The sequence below is a fragment of the Triticum urartu genome, chromosome 7A (assembly GCF_056163025.1).
Source record: "Triticum urartu cultivar PI428250 chromosome 7A, HENAU_Tu73, whole genome shotgun sequence".
Classification (NCBI taxonomy): Eukaryota; Viridiplantae; Streptophyta; class Magnoliopsida; order Poales; family Poaceae; genus Triticum; species Triticum urartu.
The window spans coordinates 508,289,661-508,295,218 of NC_141879.1; the positions used below are offsets into that span (position 1 = coordinate 508,289,661).

At 43.2% G+C, this 5,558-nt stretch overlaps 1 pseudogene; it reads left to right on the plus strand.

Annotated features, from left to right (window-relative positions):
- The first annotated feature begins 4,119 nt into the window (after window positions 1-4,119).
- Window positions 4,120-4,822, plus strand: LOC125523806 (large ribosomal subunit protein eL27x pseudogene; annotated as a pseudogene).
- The last annotated feature ends 736 nt before the right edge of the window (window positions 4,823-5,558 follow it).

The following is a 5,558-nucleotide window of genomic DNA, read 5'->3' on the forward strand; positions in this document are numbered from 1 at the left end:
TCCGGCAAACGGGATTTGCATAATCTCATAGTCATAGGAACATGTATAAGTCATGAAGAAAGAAATAGCAACATACTAAACGATCGGGTGCTAAGATAATGAAATGGGTCATGTCAATCAGATCATTCACCTAATGATGTGATCCCGTTAATCAAATAACAACTCTTTGTTCATGGTTAGGAAACATAACCATCTTTGATTAACGAGCTAGTCAAGTAGAGGCATACTAGTGACACTCTGTTTGTCTATGTATTCACACATGTATTATGTTTCCGGTTAATACAATTCTAGCATGAATAATAAACATTTATCATGATATAAGGAAATAAATAATAACTTTATTATTGCCTCTTGGGCATATTTCCTTCATGAAGTACTCAAATTCTTTTGCGAGCGACTGTATCTCATGAGCCTACTGTACAACAAAGCGCTCATCAGTCATCTTGCATTCATCGAATTGCTCTAGGACGTACAACTCGTTGCCGGCATCTGAGGCACCAAACTTGGCCTCGAGCGCAGCCCACATGTCCTTTCTGTTGTCAAACGATATATACAAATCCACAATAGAGTCATCAAGAACACTCAGAAGAGCGCCTTTGAAGAGAGTATCGATCTTCTCAAAATCTTCCAGTTGTGCTGGATTAAGATCGCCCTCCGGCTTGCCCTTAGTGGCGTCATAGCAGCACATGGTCTGAAACCAGTAGACTGCTCTCATGCACTACCTCTTATATTGCACCCCCTTAAAGGCAGGCGTCTTCAAATGGGCAGCAAAACCACTCGGAGTAAATTGCCTATGATTAGGTCTTTGTATTGTTGGAAATATGAGCAAATTACTACGAGATTTAATCCGAATAAACATAAGATAAATCATGACAGCAACAGCAAAGATTAAATTAATCATGCGAACTAGCATAGTAGATGAACATATCACATCTGGGGCACATACTAGAAACATGAATTCTACCACGATCTCGAACAAGAAGGATATAATCACATACGATGCAGCAGGAACAGCACCGCCGGCGTTGATGTTGTCGCCCATGTCGTCGAGGATGAGGTTGCCGAGGTCGGGGAAGAAGTAGTCGTTGGCGAAGTCATCGCTGCCAGCAGTCGCGCGAGTGTGCTCCCCAAAAACCTAATCGCCCCTCTCCCGCACAGGATCACGAGGGGCGGGGTTCCGGAGGCCTGCTGTCCCTTCTCCCGGTGCACGCCGAAAGGAGGGATGGAGAAGACTTGCTTGGCGGCGCAATGATCTGGAACGGTGGTGCGAAACCATACGAAGCGGCGACGGCTAGGGTAGGCGTCTACCTGACTATATAGTGCGGGCCGGGTAGGTCGTGGGAGTAAACCCCACGTCCGAGTTGTCACGATCCAAAAGAATCGGAAACGGTTCAGTAATTAACGCGTTCGTTAATTATTAATTAATGACTCATTAATTTTTTCGAGCAGCAAAAATATAGACAACGTGCATAGCTCTATCCTCGGCTCGGCTCAATCCCGCAACCCGCGGCTCGTCGTGACGAGGCGTGGCGTGGCGTGGCGAGGCAAGCGAGGAGGAGCGCACGTGTAGGTCTCATCTTCTCATGCTCATACAAGTGGTAGAAGAGCTCACCTTATAAATAGGTGCAAATCTCTCTCAACTTCCGTGGTGGGATTAAACTCTAGTCTCACTCACTCTACACATATGTGTGCATGAATGGACCAAGAGAATTTCAGAATTTTAGTTGGGCTTTGGGCCAAAGGCCTACTAGCAAAATTCCAACAAGATTTGCTCATATGAGAAACGTAGAATCGCTTCAGATCGCAAGAACAAAATTGTGAACTTTTCCAGGGTCGCCAATTGCATAATCTAAATCGCCTTATATTACCTGCCAACCATACGGAGTAACCCATGGAGAGACGTAGGCTGTAAGTTGGCTTCTGGGTGAATTCAAGAAAAATGATGATGGACTGGATTAGCTTGAACCAAAGATGACGACGGCGCCGACAACATGATTAACACTTCAGCTTCTATAGGCTTGAATGACCATCTCGAGACTGATGTCGGCAAGACCGCTGTGTTGGCTATGACTCTCGGACGAAGTTTAAGTTGGGTGTGGAGAAGGGGAGCAACCGAAAGAGGAGTAGAGCTATGAAAGGGCTCTTGATTTCCAAGGGCTTTATAGATCGAATGGGAGAAGTCCAGGGGCTTAGTGGAGTAGTCAGCTGCCTAGATCCTAACTGGACGGAGGAAGATACACATGTAGGGGAAGAGGAAGGGACGGGACATGATGAGATGTGTAGATCAAGCAGCGTGTTAGATGCACCTGACCTATTTGACTCCCCCACTTACAACAGAAGTTGGAAGAGCAACCGATCGAGGGATGGTTGATCATTTGTGCTAAATAGAAGGAGGTGCTGTCAAAAAAGGATAGAGGGGTGGCTGATCCTTTCTGCTAAATAAAAGTGGTGTCTAAAGAGCAAACGATCGAGGAGTAAATAAAAGTTGCATCGCATGATCAGTTAGTTTTTTTAAGGTGGAATGTGTGGGGCATGTGGGATGACGTGGATACTTGCATGTAAGTGTAGCATGATTTGTTGGAGTTTTTTCTGATGTGAAATGTGTGGGGCATGTAGGATGATGTGGATAGTTTATGTTAAGAGAAATAAGATAGTGGGGATAAACTATTTAGGTATTATAGATATGGCGGATAGTCCGGACAAACACATTTCTCCCTCACATATGAACTGGGATTTGTGGGAGTTCGGACTGTCAGCGGGTTGAATTTTGGGGAGCCCGCTGGGCACCTGTTTGATGTCATAACAGTCCCGGATGTCTAAACATGCCCGTGGGTTGCAAGACAATATAAATATTCTAGTATGTTACCTTGTGATTATCTTCCTATATTAATATGGTTTGTAAATAAGTGTTTGACAAATGTTGCCCCTTTTTTACGTTATACTGATGAGAAGTTTAATAAGTAAATTAAAATAAAATTGGTTCAGAAGATAAGTAAATTAACATGATTGATCATCACACATGTAGAAGGTTTAGACGAAGGGCTGATGAGAAAAAAGTGAACATGAAACCTTACATTCCTTTTAATTAGTATATACTCTCAATCTTACATCCTCATTCTTTTTAATAATGGACAACGCTAACGCCTACACGTGTGGTGGGAGCGAAACTCGTCCACACACCCTGTAGTACACAGACTGCGTCACGTCACCGCATGCATGCATGCGAGAATCCTTTTGAATTTCCTGTTTTTAAAATGTTTTATCTCTTAAATAAAAAAACCGATTGAAGATTCGTTTTCACCATTAAATCTCTCATGATGAGATCTTCGAAACTAGATCTCATATCAATATATTTCGACGAATTTTTTTCCGGTTAAAAATTGTCATGTCTATTGCATATGAATTGCCATGGTGTTTACACTGAAGTTGTCATGATATATTTTAACTATTTTCTTCTACATTTAAAAGTAATTTTTGACATTTATAAAACAAGAAATTAAAAAACTAGACTTGCCATGAACCATAAACTAAGATTGCCATGATATATGCACTTAAAATAGCCATGGTTCATACAAAAAATATTTTTCATGGTCAAAGTACTGTAGTTGCCATCATCAAAATACTAAAATTGCATGCTCTACAAACTTAAATTGCCACATGACAACTTTAATTTAAGCACCATGTCAACTACAGTGTAAACATCATGGCAACTTCTGGGAAAATTTTGTTTCGTCGAAACATATTAACATGGGATCTAGTTTTGAAGATCTCGTCGAGACGGATTTAATGGTGAAAACATATTTTTTTAGTTCGACTTTTTAAATAGGAGATAAAACATTTTTAAGCCGAAAACCAAAAAGATACCTGCTGATGTCATCTGTTCACATGTGGCAAAATGAGTGGTAAATAAAACGTGTGGGCGATGTGCAATATGCCAACATGTGAGTGTTAGTTTTTCGTTAATAATTTACCTATATGATGAGGGGAAAAAAAGACGCGGCCCGATCCCACAACTTCATCCGATCTCCTAACCTCGTCACCGTCCGATCAAACTAAAACCATCCAAACGGATCAACCATCGTCGAAACCCTAGCGCCGCCGCACTATATAAGCTCCTCCCGTCCAATCTATCCCCATTTCCCAGACCACCCAAACCCACACAACCCACTCGGCGGCGGCGGCGGCGGAGCACGCGAAGATGGTGAAGTTCCTGAAGCCCGGCAAGGCGGTGATCCTTCTCCAGGGTCGGTTCGCCGGCCGGAAGGCGGTCATTGTGCGCGTTTTCGAGGAGGGCACGCGCGACCGCCCCTATGGCCACTGCCTCGTCGCCGGCCTAGCCAAGTACCCCAAGAAGGTGATCCGTAAGGACTCGCCCAAGAAGACGGCGAAGAAGTCGCGCGTGAAGTGCTTCCTGAAGCTGGTCAACTTCACCCACATCATGCCCACCCGCTACACCCTGGATGTCGACTTCAAGGACGTGGCCTCCGGCGGGCCCGACGCCCTCGCCACCCGCGACAAGAAGGTCGCCTCCTGCAAGGCCGCCAAGGCACGTCTCGAGGAGAGGTTCAAGACCGGCAAGAACAGGTGGTTCTTCACCAAGCTCCGCTTCTAGGAGCAGAGCGTCTTTACAATACTAGTAGTTCCTTGTTCTTGCAATCAATAGCACACTGAGCTATCTCTATCACTGTTTTTGTATTGTCCATGAGGATTTTGTGGTTAGTATGGATCTTGGAGAGAGTTTAATTAAGGCATGATGATGATGATGTTCGATGTGTTAAATCATGCTAAAGAATGCACATGGTTACAATTTTGTTGGAACTTACTCCTTGAGCTGTTTATTTCCCCAATTCTTATAACTATATTGTTTAGTCTTGTTCGTGAGTAATATCTGACGCAACCTTTCTGTTAAATAGTGCGGTGTTTACTGTTTAGGACTACCATGGATATTAGCTACCCAGTATATTCGGTTAGCCCTTTAACGGTCTAATAATTGCTACCCTGCTTGGTATGCTTGTAACTTCCTCATATTGACCATCTCACTGCCTTGCATGCTCCACTGATCCACCCTCAACATGTTGTGTTGGGTTTAGTACTGTTTTGGCATGCTTGTAGCTTCTTCATATTGACCCTTTTCACTGTCTTCCATAGCTTCTTCGTACAGTTATATGCAGTGCCAAGACAGCAAATGGTCTCGTATTGTCATTTTGATTATATACCCTTTTTGGCTTGCAATTAAAATGCATCACTTGTTTTTCTCAATTGTACATGGTATGAGGGCCTTAAAAGTTATCATGTGATATCATGTTCACCATTGGAAGAAACTATGGTATATTTAATGAAAATGAGAATATGAGAAAATGATGCAGTGAAGCTGTCTGTTGATCATGTCGTTACAACATACAATGTTTACAGTGCAACATGATCTCAAAGATTGAGTTCCTGCTTGCATTGGCCTGTTTTGTGCTGAATCTCTTCTCTGCAATCAGTTGTGTCGTGGTCTTCGTTTCACTTGTTATTGAACGGTTCATTGGGATATGTGGTGCTCGTATTGGATCAGT